This window comes from Thermobia domestica, chromosome 5 (assembly GCF_964235325.1).
Source record: "Thermobia domestica chromosome 5, izTheDome1.hap1.1, whole genome shotgun sequence".
Taxonomy (NCBI): domain Eukaryota; kingdom Metazoa; phylum Arthropoda; class Insecta; order Zygentoma; family Lepismatidae; genus Thermobia; species Thermobia domestica.
This window is the reverse complement of record NC_137458.1, coordinates 219,226,672-219,244,651: the sequence shown is the minus strand read 5'-3', so window position 1 is coordinate 219,244,651 and position 17,980 is coordinate 219,226,672. Positions and strand designations below refer to the sequence as shown.

General features: G+C 35.8%; 1 long non-coding RNA gene across 4 annotated transcripts in view; it reads right to left on the bottom strand.

The window, feature by feature from the left end:
- LOC145684771 (uncharacterized) overlaps window positions 1-17,728 on the bottom strand; it is a 67,987-nt gene extending 50,259 nt beyond the window's left edge. For 3 of the 4 annotated variants that reach the window (XR_014131391.1, XR_014131390.1, XR_014131392.1), the window contains exons 1-2: window positions 17,550-17,728; window positions 15,357-15,563 (exon numbers count right to left, since the gene is read on the bottom strand). This is a non-coding gene — a long non-coding RNA (uncharacterized LOC145684771). Of the gene's footprint in view, window positions 1-12,678; window positions 13,849-15,356; window positions 15,564-17,549 lie in introns of those variants that run through there. The other variant, XR_014131389.1, reaches the window with a different exon arrangement.
- Between the last annotated feature and the right edge of the window lie 252 nt (window positions 17,729-17,980).

Genomic DNA, 17,980 nt, shown 5'->3' with positions numbered 1-17,980 from the left:
TTACGTTAGAAAACAAATTTGGTGATTTTAATACATAAAATTTCACCCGTATATATACAGAGTGTAGCTTAATTAATATAACATAAGTAGGGAGTTGATTCCTGACTCTGAGACAAAACGAAAAGTATACGCCAACCTGAGTGTAAAAGTACCTCCTTTCGCCGCCTTGATCACCCGAAAATCTGTCGAAAAAAGTAAAAACACCTAGTATAATTCAAGAACAAAACGTATTATCAAAGTTGGGTAGAAGAGAATGTCCATTATTTTTAGTCGCAAATGCCATTAGTGTACAATCGATATAAAGCAGTGGCGGCGCAAGGGTGAACCGAGAGAACTGGAGTATTCCTTCCAGTACTTTATCAAACGTTGAATGAGGGAAATGAACAAGAACAAGATTTCAACAATCAAAAATAATAGTACTTTATACAAGTTAGAAGAACACTTAAAATTCGAATCAAAGAGATATACACATGCGTGATTGATCTATATTGTCTCAGTACAGAATAAACTCTCGGAAGGAGAATTTAAATGAAACGAAGTATTTAACGTATTACAGTTATATCTTCTGGGCTATTGGTGACGGATAATAAATCAACAGCTTCCTGTCGAAGTTATAAGTATGTGAAAATAAAAAAAAAAAAAACATTGATCCAGATTAGGTTTAAAGCGACTGTGCATAGGACAGTCAGGTTGTATGTAAAGAAACATAACGTGTAATATCCGAAAAGACAAAGATCATAATTATATGATTAACGAGTGCGCAAGAGATTCTCCACATGATACAGGGATTACGAAATATTGCGTGAATGCATATTGGGCGAAAGTTAGCTGCATTAGAGTTTCCTCTTCGTAGTATGTAGTTCCGTGAAATATGATACTTCTGTGCACAGAAGCAACAAAAATGAACGAAACGAGATGTTCACGTTGCATAACGATACAAAGAAATGTGCTGAGACAGTATACTTGGTTTATCCGTTAAATGAATTTCTCCCATGGATACTTTCGAGGGGCCTTTCCCTTTGAGTTGTAAACCGCCCCTTACCCCTGGTCGCACATTATGGAACTATCTTCATTTGTGTGCCAATTGCGAGTGGCTCGCATAAGGCTGTCTTGCAGTTTTGTTGCGGAATGGCGTCAATTAGCCTGGCTGTGTAGTAGTAGGTATCTAAGCAACTTGTTTTTGATATACATAGTTCGACGCTCTGGTGTAACGTGTGAAATTGCTGTATAACAGGGTAGAAAGTGTTGTGTTGAACGGCAGAATGTTGTGTCCAGGTATTCACGGTCGTGTAAAACTGTAGACGTTGGTGTTTCTGTTAATCTGTACATACCTGCGCAATGAAAGATTACCCTGTCCACGAGGTGACAGATATGCACCTCATTTATGGAGAGTCAAGGGGAATTAGCTCAGAGACAAGGCGTTTAAATCGTGACGTCGCCCTCAAAGGACAGTAACTTTCCCTTCATTTTTCCACGCCTCCATATTCGCCTTCGAGAGATAATTCAATTTCTCTACGTGCAATAGGAGGAAATCGCACCATGTGGAGAGTTGAATTTAAATAAAGTGAATGATCAGAGACAATCCTGAAACTAGCAGTAGCCATGTGTGAACCCCCGTGAAGTTAGCGACCAAAAGTTTAATAAATCGATATTTTTTTAGAGTTCTGAATAGCACTCAAAGAGTTCTAGAGTTCTTGCTAGGTTAGACCAATAGTTCTGGGTTAATCAAGATTTTATAGCGATTTTAAAGTTTCGCTGCTAACTTCACGCAACACCAAAAATCTTAAAATATCTATATTTTTTTAGAGTTCTGAGTAGCACTCAAAAAGTTCTAGAGTTCTTGCTAGGTTAGACCAATAGTTCTGGGTTAATCAAGATTTTATAGCGATTTTAAAGTTTTGGTGCTAACTTCACGCTACACCAAAAATCTTAAAATCTCTACATTTTTTTAGAGTTCTGAGTAGCACTCAAAGAGTTCTAGAGTTCTTGCTAGGTTAGACCAATAGTTCTGGGTAAATCAAGATTTTATAGCGATTTTAAAGTTTCGCTGCTAACTTCACGGAAAACCAAAAATCTTAAAATATCTATATTTTTTTAGAGTTCTGAGTAGCACTCAAAGAGTTCTAGAGTTCTTGCTAGGTTAGACCAATAGTTCTGGGTAAATAAAGATTGTATAGCGATTTTAAATTGTCGCTGCTAACTTCATCCAAAACAGAAAATCTTAAATGTCTTTTTATGTTTTTACAATTGTCAGTATTGGCTAATGCTCATTATTCTATATTTTGTGACCTGTTTATAATTTTAAAACAGTAATTTTGTCGCCCGACTTTTTTGTTAACAATGTCGACCACAATCCTTGTGTTTAACAATGTCAACAAGAACTCTGCAGCAAACACCATAAAAATACTATATATATTGTTTCCGTTATTGTTTATTCCTTGTATATAGAAAACAACAAAATGAAATTTATATTGACAATATAACAAAATAAATTTGTTTTCAGCTGAAATTGTATACGTAGCGGAAGTAGTAGCTTAAGGTGACCATCGAGCAGTCCACATAGTTCCGCCTTAGAAATTATCTCATTCTAGTAAAAGGTACAATTTTTATTTTTATACAAAATTATCGCATATTAAATGCAAGTAGTGTTATCTAAAAAGTAATATTTTTACATACTACACTGAAGAATGGTTCAACTAAGCCCAATGAAAATTTAATTATTTTTTATTCTAACAAAATTAAAATTAGTCCGTTAACTTATTATACTCTCTCATATAGACATTTTATGATTTTTGGTTTTGCGTGAAGGTAGCACCAAAACTTTAAAATCACTTTAAAATCTTTATTTACATAGAACTATTGGTCTAACATAGCAAGAACTCTAGAACTCTTTGAGTGCTACTCAGAACTAAAAAAAATACTGTAGAGATTTTAAAATTTTTGGTTTTCCGTGAAGTTAGCAGCGAAACTTTAAAATCGCTATAAAATCTTTATTTACCCAGAACTATTGGTCTAACCTAGTAAGAACTCTAGAACTCTTTGAGTGCTACTCAGAACTCTAAAAAATCTAGAGGTTTTAAGATTTTTGGTGTTGAGTGAAGTTAGTACCAAAACTTTAAAATCGCTATAAAATCTTCATTTACCCAAAACTATTGGTCTAACCTAGCAAGAACTCTAGAACTCTTTGAGTGCTACTCAGAACTCTAAAAAATATAGATATTTTAAGATTTTTGGTGTTGCGTGAAGTTAGCAGCGAAACTTTAAAATCGCTATAAAATCTTGATTAACCTAGAACTATTGGTCTAACCTAGCAAAAACTCTAGAACTCTTTGAGTGCTACTCAGAACTCTAAAAAAATATCGATTTATTAAACTTTTGGTCGCTAACTTCACGGGGGTCATGTGTGAGGTGTAAAAATCCACATGCAACTCTAGTGAACGAGCAGCAGCAGAGATTTAGTGTGAGCGTGCTGTGCGGTATAGTAGACAATTTTATGGTAGGACCTTATTTATTACCGGCCCGCCTGTGTGGGAGTACGTATCTTTTATTTTTACGTAATGTTCTCCCAAAATTGTTAAAACATAAGACAGGAAATGTGATCCCAGCATGACAGTGTACCTGCACATTTTGACAGGGATATGCAGACCTGCCTAAATGAAACATTCCCAGATCGTTGGATTGGGAGAGAAAGGCCTGTGTTATGACCACCTCGTTCATTCTACCTCAAGCCTATTGATTTTTTTTGGGGGGGGAAGGGTTAGGAAACGCCTTTTGTAAGCAGCAAAAGCCACGACAACCGAATAACTTGTTGCTCGTGTTAATATAGCTGCGTTAGTCACCTCCGAAATTTCAAGTGACCACACGCGGAAAACTTTAGTTCCTCGAAGTCATCTTTGCAATGCGCTCAACGATCGACAATATCAGAATGTGAACTGTCTCGTGTACACATACTGCATTGCACAAATACCGTACAAGGTACCTCTGACAGTGAGTATTTCATAGTTATGATAGTTTGTACGAAACAGAATAAATCGGTAGTTTGAAGCTATATTTTTTTTGTATCATTGTGCAACACGTGGAACAGCTTGTGATTCGGCGACTTTCATTGTTTCTGTGCTTGGAATTATTGTCTTACACGGAATTACGTATTATGAAGAGGAAATCTTTCAATGCAACTTATTTTCGCCCAAATTGTATTCATATAGTTTGTAGGAATCACTGCTGACATGTGAAAAATCCCTTGTACTCTCGTTCAACATATATGATCTTTGCCGACTGTCTTACGCATACTCATTATAAACCTAATCTGGACCAGTTATTTTTTCCGTTTTCACACACTCGTAATTTTCACAGGAATCCTTTCATTTATCATCAGACCATGAACGACCATCTACTTTAAAATACATATAACAAGTTGTTGCAGTTTCCTCGGTATGTAATTTCTAATCATGTAAGTTCATTAACTATGTGAAACAGCTTCTTAAAGCGGGTGTGAAAAAACATAGAATCGTTATACTTTTCACAATTTATTATTATTGTTGCAAAACATAATTCATGGAAGAAAATTATTTATGCTACAAATACTATAGTATTCGCGCCGACTCGTGAAGCTTGACCTAGATCTACCGATTTCACCACCCAATAGAACGCGAGGGTGTGTTCCATTCGTCAACCCCCACCCATCAGATTTTGTCACTGTCTTCTCTCACGCTACACGGAAAACATCTTCCGAGAGTACAGTGTTGTCGGATTGGCGCCAAATTCCGTTTTATTAATTGCCTTTTTATTGCCTTATATTTTCGTTGTTACTATTCGTGTTATTGTTACCATTTTAGAATAATTGTTACACTGGTTAGTGTTGTGGAATGTTATTATTAGTAATTTTTAAATGCTTGTTTAAATATTACTTTACTATGTCTTCAAAGTTTGGCAACATTGTTGGTGTTGGCCTGGGAGACCCGGTTCAATTCCCGGCGGGGCTCATCTCGTTCGGATTCCACGTTAATCAGTCGTTCCACGTCTCATATAGGCTCGCTGCTGAACGGGACGTTAAACTCAAAATCAACTCAACTCAACATTGTTGGTGAATTTCAGCTGTTTGACGTTTCCCCAAGTGTGCGCTCGGGAAGCGGCTCCAAGAATTGTACCGAAGTTTTCCGATGTGTTGGAGCTCAAGCAAAATATTTCTATGATTGGTTTAGAACCCAAACTTCACGACTGGGCGCGAGTACTATAACTATATTGTAAGCTTCTGCAGGAAGCAGGTTGGTAGAGACACATAAAGCCACACAGAAATGGGCTTTCTGGCACAAATCTTTTATTTAAAAACTTCACTATGTTATAATATAAAATTCTAAAGGTAGCCCGAAGACCATATAGAGTCCCTTAACTTGGTGTTGAAGACTAGGGATATCCCAGGGTCCAGTCGCGGCTAAGGGAAAAGGTTGGGAGAACCTGAGGGCACAGTCACATCCTAGAGGTGAATATATGCTATCTCTCAGGACTCAGGTGCAACAATACAGTGACTCGGAATTCTCAGACGCAGGAAAAAGCATGTGCTAAGGAGCTCTCGGGGCTCAGACGAAAGCAAGAGAGGGCAAGTTTTTAGAGCCCTATGCAGCCAAGATAAGGCAGGTAAGGTGACCAGTCCAGAGCAGATTCATGGCTTCAAAGGTATTACAGCTTCTTATATACCTTATCCTCAGGAGACCTCGGGGCGATAATGACCTTCGTCTTCTTTCGGATCACATGTTTATTGATGACACCTGTCGTCTGCATTGTTGTTGCTGTTGTTAAACACGTGCATCGTTGTCATATGGAGATGATATTACAATACCTTTCTGCCTATGCGCTACGGCTTTTGTTTTTTATAACTAAAACCAAAACTTCATATAATATCTCATATTCACGAAATGAATGTGCACTTCCAGGATCATATGGAGTACTTGGATGCCAAGTGTGTAACTCCAAAATGGGTTTTGTATTCATGAGATGACTGTGAAGTTCCATATTTCGTGAAAATTTTATATTTATTTTATGATTGCAGCCAAAAACATGATTCGTAAGCATGATAAATGAGCAGTGAAAGTTATAACAAGAAAGAAAATTTTATACTGTATTAACACTACAACAAAAATCACTTTTAATGTTACTTATTATACATATGGCACAGTCCTAAATTGCATAAGTATTAACAATAAGGACTAACTAGAAATAAACTTCAGAATATCAAAACCGACCAAGCATACAGTCTAATGATTTGTTTCTATACATATTTATGGGACAGAAGAGCGGACAGTGTCAGTGTGCATGTATCTAACGCTTTTAAAAGTTGCACTTTAGATGTTATAAGTAGTCTAATCTATTTGCGCTTAATAAAGAACGTCATAAGTTATGTTAGTGTATTCAAATTACCAAAAAATAAGGAACAAATTAGTAACAAGCTGAGAATTGGTATACATGTTGGGAATGATCGTTCTAAACACATATCAAAAGTCCACTGAAATCCCACGTGACTTTCGTCGCCATATTGCAAACTGCAAGCTGGAAGTGTCAAATGAACAATAGCCAAATAAAAATGGCAATTTCTTCGCTATAGTTGAACATAAAGATATAAACTTAGTGTCGTTTTATAGAACATAGATAACACAATATCTTTATAAAGGAACAATTTTTCATAACTCGCAAATTTTTAGAAATATTTAGCTCTAAATTCTAAAATTCCGAAACTACTGACAAACTGATTTAATTTTTTTAAAACTTAGGATGTAACTATTAACAAGTTAAAATTTCACATAGATGTTGGTAAAGATTATTTAAATGACATACTAAAATCCCACAACTTCTTCGTCCGCCATATTGGAAAATGTCAGAAGTAATTGAAACATGATATTTTTAAGTGAAAAATAAAATATGAACCGGGCTAAATATTTGAGAATCCACAAATGCAGTTAATCCGGAGTCAATTGGGATCAATGCAGGTGCGAAGGGGAAATAATATGACTTGTATAAGGTTGTCTTCGCCATCTTGGAATCAACTTGTTTATTTTAAATGATAACATAGTTCTGTGGCATATTAAACAACATCCTAGTTCAAATAGAAACCAAACGGCAAGGTTATTTTTTCAAAACTTTCAACAGTTTTGAAGTTGTGAACAGATTTACGATATGTTATGTGTGAAATGTGCTGTGGGAAGTTTCGAATTGAATAATAAAGTAAAAATTTTTAACTTTTAATAAAAGTAATAAAGTAAAATTTTTCACCTTTTTAACATCTCAAATTACGTATTCTTTAATAACTAGGAAAAGAGAAAGCCAACACACATAAGACAAATGCAATCACATGACATATTTAACATGCCCACCGTTCTGTTCTATGCACATCCTTGAAAGTGCGGCCCAGTGTTTGTGCACTCTGCGAAGCACAGTTGGTGATATTTGTTCACATGCCGTAATGATTCTCCTTTTCAGGTAGAAAATGTCATTAATTTTACACTGTCAATAGATTTAAAGTGCCCCCAAAGAAAGAAATTCAACGGAGTTAGGTCGGGGTACTTTGCTGGCCACTCAACTGGTCCATGCCGATCTATCCAGCAACGGGGAAAATGTTCATTAAGTCATCGATTACATTACGACCATAATTGGGTAGAGCCCCATCTTGTTACCAATATTGATGAAATCACCCTTTCTCCTTCAACAAAAGTGGCATAACAGTGTTTTCAAACAGATCTCCATATGGTGCAGCATCCGAGGTCCCATCAATGAAAACAAATCCAGTAAGTTTTTCGCTCCATATTCCACACCACACCATTACCTTTCCTGCTCCTTGCCAATTAAGATTTGTATTAACCCAGTACCGAACATTTTCCCCAGTACCGAAAAATCATAAGTAAATCTTTTTTAAAAAAATCTGCAACGGTTTTGAAGTTATAAATGGATTTAGAATAAATTATGTTATCATTTAGACTTAAATTTAGTTGTGCGCGGAACATTGTATAAATGGGAACCGTCTCTTTACTTTTTCTTGTAGTTAGGAGAGGATGCTAACTCGAGAAGAAAGAATCGAAATTATCCTTTTGGCTGAAGGACGCAGTTGAGCAATAAGAGTAGTTTTCAAAGAGCGACATCCTAATCGCGAGCCGGTGACAGACAGTTCTGTACGAAAACTAATCCACAAATTCAGGTCAACGGCAAATGTTAATGATTTACCTCGATCAGAACGACCACGAAATGCAATTGATCCAGATATATCAGCAGTTGTATTCGGTGTATTGGTAAAAAGTCCTGCGAAGAATGTGCCACGTCTATCGAGTGAACATAATGTTAGTGTTAAAAGTGTTCAAAGAATATTAAAAATAGAAAAGTGGCACCATTAAAAATTACAGTTGAAACAAAAACTTCAGGTGAGATTAATAAAAAAAATATCGGTACTGGGCTAATACAAATCTTCATTGGAGAACTGCATGAATGATGCAAGGTGCAGGTAAGGTAATGGTGCGGTATGGAATATGGGGCGATAAACTTATTGGATCCGTTATCATTGATGGGACCTCGAATGCTGCACCACATGGAGAATGTTTGAAAACACTGTTATGCCATATTTGATGAACGAGGAAGGGTGATTTCATCAATATTGGCAACAAGATGGGGACACTGCTCCATTATGGTCGTAATGTGACCGATAGCTCGGTGAACACTTTCCCGGTTGCTGGATAGGTCGGCATGGACCAGTTGAGTGACCAGCAAAGTACCCCGATCTAACTCCGTTGGATTTCTTGCTTTGGGAGCACTTTAAAGCTATTGACAAGGATGTGCATAGATCAGAACGGTGGGTATGTTGAACATGCCATGTGATTGCATTTGTCTTATATGTCTTAGCCCTCTCGTTTCCTAGTTATTAAAGAATACGTAATGTGAGATGTTTTAAAACCTTGTTTTTTACTTTATAATTCAATTCGAAACTTTCCACAGCACATTTCACAGCATTCCACATATAAAATATCCTAAATCTGTTCACAACTTCAAAACTGTTGAATGTTTTGAAAAACAACTTTACCGTTTGGTTTCTCTTCGAACTAGGATGTTGCTTAATATGTAATACAACCATGTTGCCATTTAAAATAAACAAGTTGATTCCAAGTTGGCGAAAGACAACCTTAAACACGTCATATTATGTCCCCTCTGGCAGCAGCATTGATCCCAATTGAATCCGGATCAACTGCATTTATAGATTCTCAAATATTTAGCCCGGTTCAGATTTCATATTTCACTTAACAAAATATCATCTTTCAATTACTTCCGACATTTTCCAATATGGCGGACGAAGAAGTTGTAGGATTTTAGTATGTCATTTAAATAATCTTTACCAACATCTATGTCAAATTTTAACTTGTTAATATTTACTTCCTCAATTCAATAAAATTTTAAATCAATTTAACTGTAGTTTTCGAAATTTTAGAATTTAGAGCTAAATACTTAAAAAAGTTTACGTTTTATGAAAAATTGTTTCGCTATAAAAATATTGCGTTATCTATGTTCTATAAAGCGATACTAAGTTTATATCTTTATGTTCAACCATAGCGAAGAAATTGCTACTTTTATTTGGGTATTGTTCACTTGATATTTCCAGCGAGCATTTTCCAATATGGCGACGAAAGCCACGTGGGATTTCAGGAGACGTTCAGTGTGTTCTTTATAACATCATTTCCAACATCTGTACTAGTTTTCAGCTTGTTTCTTTCTTCATTAAACTCGAGCTTCATTTACTGCACTATATAGTTAGTATTGAATGCAAATGTATTGTGTGTAAAGACATATGTATGAGAATTAGCAGTTTAAGAGCAATACAACACAATTGACAATTTGGTGAGTTTCGACCGTGTATTAAGCAGATTGTATAAAAAATTACGTTTTGTTTGATAACATTATAAAATAGAAGCAACCTTTAAAACGCAGGCATAACTTCCGCAATACCTTGTAACTATTAAGTTTAAATCAAGTTAAGGTTAAGGCTCACGATGCTTGTGTTTAAGTGCATTATATAGGTTGACAAATAAATTACTTTCTGAGTTTTGGCCTCAGAAGAATTTCAATGTTTCCACTGTGGAAGTCCTCTCCATTGGTCTATTGGCTGCCCTCCCACTGGTCTAGTGGCTAGCACGTGGGCCATTGGTATACGGGGTCCCGGGTTCAATTCCCGGTGGATAGCCTTTGGAATTTTACCTGTCCTCGATGTTTTGTGTTCGTGTTCCTGTCGTTCTAGGTTATTAAAAGCGTATAAAATAAGTAGTTAAACAAGTTAATGAGGTATGTTCGGTGAATCAGTTAGCTTTAAAAAGAATGGCTAGCGCATATGACTTTGCTGCACTTGGTTCTGCCTTCGATTCCCAGTGGGAGCTCAAAAATTAATTTTACAATCCTTCACTTTCACTATTATCAAAATCCACCCCTTCAGTAAATTTGTAATAGAAGTATTCAATATCATTGCTTCGGCACATAATAAATTCACAGCTGTTATTTATCAGGACAGAAATTCCCCTCCTTGAACTTCCTCTGAATTTCCCTTAGATTCTGGCTCTCAGGTGAGAAAGAATTAATTCAACTAACCGCTTTCACACACAATATAATTTTGAAACCTGGAAGCATATTGTTAACTTTCTGTCTGTAATAAATAATCTTTTGTCGATTGACTTCAGAGGACTGAGTTTAGCCTGTCAACATAAGTTGCCTATAGGTCAAACATATTCGATGTACGGTCTTGTTTAGTAAAACCCGACCCTCTCTCTGCTTTAGCTAAAAAGTCGTCTATTGTTATGAAATTCAAAGACAGGTCTTTAACATATTATATTTTTATTCAATTCTAAGTATTAAAGAGTGCTAAGCGTGATTGCGAGGAGTTGCGTAGTTCTTTTTTTAAATATCGAACTTAAATACCTAATATTAGCACTCATTTTCTTCATGAATTGATGTAAGAAGCGTCCGCGTGATTTTCGGCCAATTATTTCATCACCGATATCTTTGAGCAATAAGATAACAGTGGAAGACAAACTTCGTTCTTTTCAAACTTGATACTTCGAAAACTTACGCGAGTCGTTTTGTTATTCAAATACATATTCACACTAATCAGTTTCAGAAGTAGCATTAATCTTATAATAACGTAATGGCTGAAAGAATTACCCTGAAAATGTTTTTTTTTAAACACGTAATTCAGGTTTTTTCAAAGAATTTCATTGATTATAAGGAACCCTCAATTGTCAGGTACCTACTTTAATCATTCCCCGTCCGCCCCCAATGCAGCATGGGATATATTTCTTTCAAATAAAATTTTTAAAATGTGGAAGAAATACTAGAATTTCTTTATTACCAAACCATACTAAATAGTGACAGGTTAGACACCAGAGAAAGTTACCTTTACTTTCATCTGAATCAGAGGAGGATACAGGAGTTCTTCAGAGGAAGTTAAAGGTTATCAATTTCTCTCTCAACGGACTAGTGATGTCAATGGGTGAAGCGGCTCAGTCACCACGAGCCGAAACTAAAAGTGAGCCGAGCCAGCAGCTCACCAACCGGGCCGGCTCGAGCGAACCGATGAACCAAGCCAATTGAGCTGAGCCCACACGAGCTGATGGCCAACCGAACTTGCTCGAGCTGTTAGCTCAGTTCACCTGAGCGAGGATGAGAGAGCTCGAGCAGAGCCGGTTCACGTTTGTTATGAATCAGTTCTTACTAGTTTTCCACCAGTATTAACGTTTCATTGCGTCCTTATATTATCTATAACAATATATGCAATTTTATTTACCATTATAACATGTCACTACATAGAAATGACATTGAAACGGATATTTCAGGAACAAGTAAGGTGTAGAAATGGAAAAGTTAAAATTCGAATGCAAAAGAATTTTGTCACTCAATACTTCTTAGACAATCGATCGGAGTTTGCATGGTCTGACTTCGTCGCAATTTCAAGACATCTTTTCTCAAAAACACAGAGTAGAACTTGCTTTAAACAATGGAAGTGGAGGTGCCAAATGTATAACTTTGATTCACAAAGACTAATGTCGAAGTTTTGTTAATAGGAGGAGTATAAATTCCTTACACTCGAATGCTACAAAGTTCTTAGTGTTTCTTTGTACAACACTGAGGTTAGTTTATTCGAAAGTCTTTGCCTACTTAATATGTTTTTTTTTTATTATTTTTTAATGGGTCACTTAGAATGTTCTCTGAAAATAACTTCCAAAACTTTTGAGGCGGCGTTTGTCTTAACTTGAACTTATGCATCAAGTGGTTTATTACGAACAGGACTAAAGGAACTGTGCTAGATTAATTACAAATAATCCAGTTAGAAACACTGTTGCTTGCACTTTAGTTGTAAAATCGGCCGTCCGCACCCGCTCGATGGTCAAGTAATAGTAACCGGGCTCTACTGTGCATTTATTCTATTCAACTGTTTCCTCCCTATGCGATAATAAACAACAGGCAACATAGCTTTCAATATAAAGAAAGGAATATGCGAAAATGACCTCTCCCTCCCTAAAATGCACTGAAAAAAGAAAACGTATATGGCTTATGTAAAAATATAGGTTACATGTGTAAATCCTGTAATTTTCGGACTACGTATAACAAACGTATAACTGAAAAAGTATATTTCATACGTAATTTCTGTATAAGTATTCTGAATAAACGTGCTTTCACGAGCTAAAGAACTGTATATAGGCGGTCAGGATCCCACATACAGATAGATGTATGTAACATATAGCTGACATAGGTAACATACATATACATATGTAATATACGGAAGACTGTTAGATATCAGACATTCCACAACGCCATGATGTAACATAACATCTAAGCGGGAACAGTATGTAACATTGGGTAACGCATGCCCCCTACAGATTCCCGTAGTAAATATGAAGATTCCGTATATTTGTACAATATACCTTTCACCAGATAATGAATTTTTCTCAGTGCAGGAATTTTCAAAAAGAACGGGAATCACTAACTCTTCTTTTGTAAGGAGATTATGTACCGAGTTTCATCTTTCTGCCTTGACGAACTTGTAATATGCTGTAAGCGCCTCAGGTTGAAGTGTATACGGAAGGCCCGTTACACCACCTGCTACCGCGTCACATTGCCGAAGGTAATATGAACTGCAGGAAACTGTATGAAAAATGCCTGGCGTGTTCCAAATTTAAGAAAGTTGACACAATGGATGAACTATATATTCATCTTACTTCTGCTGGTTACATTCGGGCGATCACATACAGTGACATTGACGGCAAGAAGCACAGCAACCTTGTTCTCCTGTGAAGAGAACTCGTGGCTTTATGGTTGTTACAGGATTCGGATATGAGAATACGTTGTTGATGTACAAGGTGCATAAAACCGTGAAGGTGAATGCAAGATACTTCCAATAACCCATTTTGACACCTATCTATCAGAGAAACATCCCACAATTGTATGGAAAGCGCGTAAACAAGGTGATGATCCATATGGACAAGACTTCGAGTCATTGAGCCAGAATATCACTATTTTTATTAGGACGTGGCACGGAATATAGGAATTCGTGTCATTCGTTTGAAGATATTCCTATGAAAAGTCCAAATGCCAGTCCAATGGAGTTTTGCGCATTTGGATTTTTTAAACGTCTTCAGCAACGCCACCCACGCACACTGGATGGTTTATGGAAGGCTCGCATGGAGGAGTGGAACAGAATTCCCATGGCTATCCTGAGCCGGAGTTTGCCGCGACGGAAACCGTGCTGTCGTGTTATAATCCATAATGATGGGGTCCAACGTCCAATAGAACATGATCGGTGGTGGCGGCACGGCATCTTTTAAGATGAGTGAGTACCTGTCAAGAATGGTCGAATATAAAGTGAAAAAATTTCTGTAGTTGAGCAAATTTCATATAATGTCTCCACAAATAAAACCATTTTCATTTTCACACACTAGATTTTAAAATTTGTATGTGGATAATTACTGATGGGGGCAAAACAAAATAAAGTAATAACGAAAATTCGAAACATAAACAAATAGTAGGCATCTTGCATTAATGTAAAAAAGGTGATTGAGTGCAATCATAGGTAAATCTTCAGAAGTTAGAAAATGCAAAGTAAAATCCGTTGTTTTATACATGCAAGAGCCAAAAGTTGCTGAAAATCTCAGACCTAATGGGAAACCAACTCCAACATTCTGAACAAAATTCTTAATATATTGTTAATGATCCTAATTCGCTTCGATAAAATTCTATGGAAGGACAAATGAAAGAATGAGGGTTATAAAGAGTTCAGTGTATAGTCTAAGAAATGAAATCACCAAAAACCCAATCATTTCGCTGTATTTACACAGATTAAGTGTTAAGTTCCGATAACCTCCCCCCTCCCGCCAATAGAATGAAATAAGTGAAAGAAACAAAATTTAATCTAAACTAACCAGATCTCACCTAATCTAATTTTCTAATAAACAATTATTGTCATGTTGAACAAGCTTGCGGAGGTTAACAGAAAAAAAATACCAGACTAATACCAAATTAACTGATTGCCGAACTATATGGAAAATTACTTTATAACTAGAATCTGAATTGTTTAAGTTCGAAAAAACAATAATAGGTCTACAAATTGAACGAAAAGAATGTTGTTTGTCATTAATTACAACACAACCTAGTCGAACGAAAGATTGTAATTATGAACGATTTTCTGTGCAGTAATTTTATTTGGTTTGTGATGGAACAATATCTCGTCTTGGTGAATTCAGTATTTTTATACAAAGCAATCTTAATATTAGATAATTACTAAGCAAGTGTGTAACTTCCTGTTAAACAAACATTTTAAAATTAAAAGAGTAAGTGGTAACACGTTTCAATCAAACAACATGAAAAACACAATTTTAAACTAAAGTGCTGGTCCAGAATATGGAAGCATAGATTTTAAGAAATTGCGGAAGAAATATATCTTGTGATTTGGAAAGAACAATACATAAGTTATCAAAACATAAGTATGGGCTTCAGTATGCTTACTTGTGATAAGCATAAAAAGTGCAAATACCTAATGGAAAGTGTATACTTCTAACCACACTACAGTAAATAAGAAACAAATTATGAAATATGTGAAGTCAATGTGCTATGTCATGATGCGTAAGTATACAAATGTAGAAAAGTGTCTCACATTCAACGCATTTCGTAGCAATGAACTATATTTGTCTACACAGATATCCACTCTCTCCCGTTTCCTACGGATGCATCCGCGTGAGGAGTGCTAGTACAGTTTATGGAACCATAGACTGTTAAAACTAATATACCAAATATCTAATGTTATTTCAAAACAACAATGCGTAAGTAATCAAAATACATTGATTTCTTACCTGTGCCACATCCAATCACGCAGAACCACTCATAGCAAAATTCAAACGTTTAATGCTCATATTCATGTATAAGGAATTCATTGCTACGTGATGTCACGTAAAGGCAGTGCACTAACTCACGATGTGCTATTGTGAAGGTGTTCGACAAGCATGAAGTCAGTGTGTTCATTCAAAATGTCCAACCATTTAAGTATTCGAGAGCTGTCCCTGTAAAAATATGAAAGTATAACGTAAAAAATTCTTTCTTATATGCGATCGTTGATTTAGATAGGTATTTCCAAATTAATATATCTTTTGCGCCAATTTCGTTTAATCGCATACTCACCGCCGCTCACGTGCTAGTTCCCTATGGATGCAACCCCATACTACCTCGCGTCTCACCAGCTTCCATCTGCCCTTACTGGGTTTACGTACAAGTCCTACTTTAAGTAGTCACCTAGCAAGGTTCATATGCGTGGTTCGCACTGTTGTTTTTATGGCACTCATAACAGTATAAGCTCCCTAGAACGAATCTGCATCCACAATTGCAACTTTCCCTAGAAAACAATACCTTTTCCAAATAAATAAATACGAGGTGCAACACAATTTTTCTTAGGACTGGTAAAGTGCTGTTGTTTCTAAAAATACGTAACATTTCGTGGTAACGGAGATGACAACATCGTATGGCACACAGATCTCTAGAGGCAGTAGTAAGAGTGATGACTGCTTTTGATACTTACAATTCATTACAAAACAGCGTGTAACTTCGTTTTCTCTATTTGCGCGATGTAACACTGCTTGAAATTAATCGCCAGTTGAGTGATATATCCGTTGATACACCTGATACACGAACGCACATTAGACATATCCATGAAACCATAACCACATACAGAACTCAACTGGCGATGAATTTCAAGCTGTGTTGCACCACGCAAATGGAGAAAACTAATGATTACTCGCAGTTTTTGTAATGAATCGTATATAAAAAAAAAAGTCATCACTTTTAACCCTGCCGCTAAAAGTCTCTGTGCCGTACGGTGTTTCCATTTCTTATCCCACATTGACAAACCAGTACTCACGTGTTTAAAATAAACAGCACGTTTCTATCTTTTACGTACCAGTCCTCAAAAAAATGGAAGTGTTATAACTTGTATGCACCTCGTATATAGTTAATTTATGTATTTATGGCACCATAAATTGTATTTCTGTCGCCATTGTTTGCTCACGTTTGATGCAATTTTGTTTTTCTATACACCTAACACAGATTGGTCAGTGCTTTTCGCATTTCGTCTTTTTTTTTCGTATATATATATGTGTTGTATTTATTCCCATCAAGGTTAGGTCCTCCTGAAATCAATTTGCGCCTAGTAATACAATTCCATCCACAAAAAAAAAATATTTAATGGTACTACCAGTTTATTTCATAATGAAAGGTGTATCAATAATTGCTGTTGAGTTACTTTTGGCACACCACATTTTAGATTTATAGATAAAATTCAATACTTTTCATGAAAATACATATTTATAAAGAATACACTTATACAGGCGATAGAATTAAATACGAAATTATACAGCTGTATTTTAGGCTTAAAAGTGTGTGGTTATTATGTAAATTCATTACAAGTGCTTTACGACAGATAGAATAAGTGAATGCATATGAAAGATAAATTTATTCCACAGATGGTGTATTTCTGTACAAAGTACAAAATTTGTATTTTATGTTTACAAGTGGAGTATTACTAGTATGAAACCATGACAAGTGCTATTGAAACATATCATTGCCAAAACCAACGTGTTTACTACCTACACGTACGCGTATACTCAACATTGCTGACGCGCCTGCTCGCTTCGGACACCCAAACTCGGTTACAGAGTATTCATGCTTTTTAGTGGCCAACTATCATACTTTAGTTTCTGTATTTTGCACTGTAGTTTTTATGATGTATGCTACACCTGGACGCCGTATGTATACGCAAATTGTAAAAGAATCGCAAGTTTTCAAAAATTAATTCTGATGACCTCCTTGAATAATATCTATAGCAAGTGAAATATTTTAATGTCACCCAAATCATTTAGTAAATAAGAAGGAAATTAGTGAAAGAATTATAATTTTCCAACAATTATTTCAAATGATGTGCAAAAGTAAACCTGCATGCAATAATTAATGATTAGTTTCAGATTCAAGACCTGCACGAAATCGACTTCCAATATTACCTGTTTACTTTGCAGAAATATGCAAAATATGAAAAGAAACTTTGTAATGTCATTACAATAAGCACCATGTATTTGTTTTTTTTTTTTTCTGTAAACGCGACAGATAACGCAACACAACATACAATCAAACGGCTATTGATATGATTACTCAAGAACAAGTTGTAGCATGCCTATCTACATTTGATCCGTTATCTTCAATGTTGCCAACACAATATTCAAGCAATCCGATAAATCGAAACCCAAAATTAGCTGTAATATTTTGCTTTGTTTTCAAATAATGCGTCTTGAAATTCTTTCCCTTGTTTTTTAGCTTACCTGAATAGCATATTTCTATTCAGTTTCTTAATTGCTTTAAAATAATAAAAAAAAAAACAATATAAACACAAAAACTTTGGTAAGAAACGTTGGCTATAGATTTTAGAAGTGGCGAC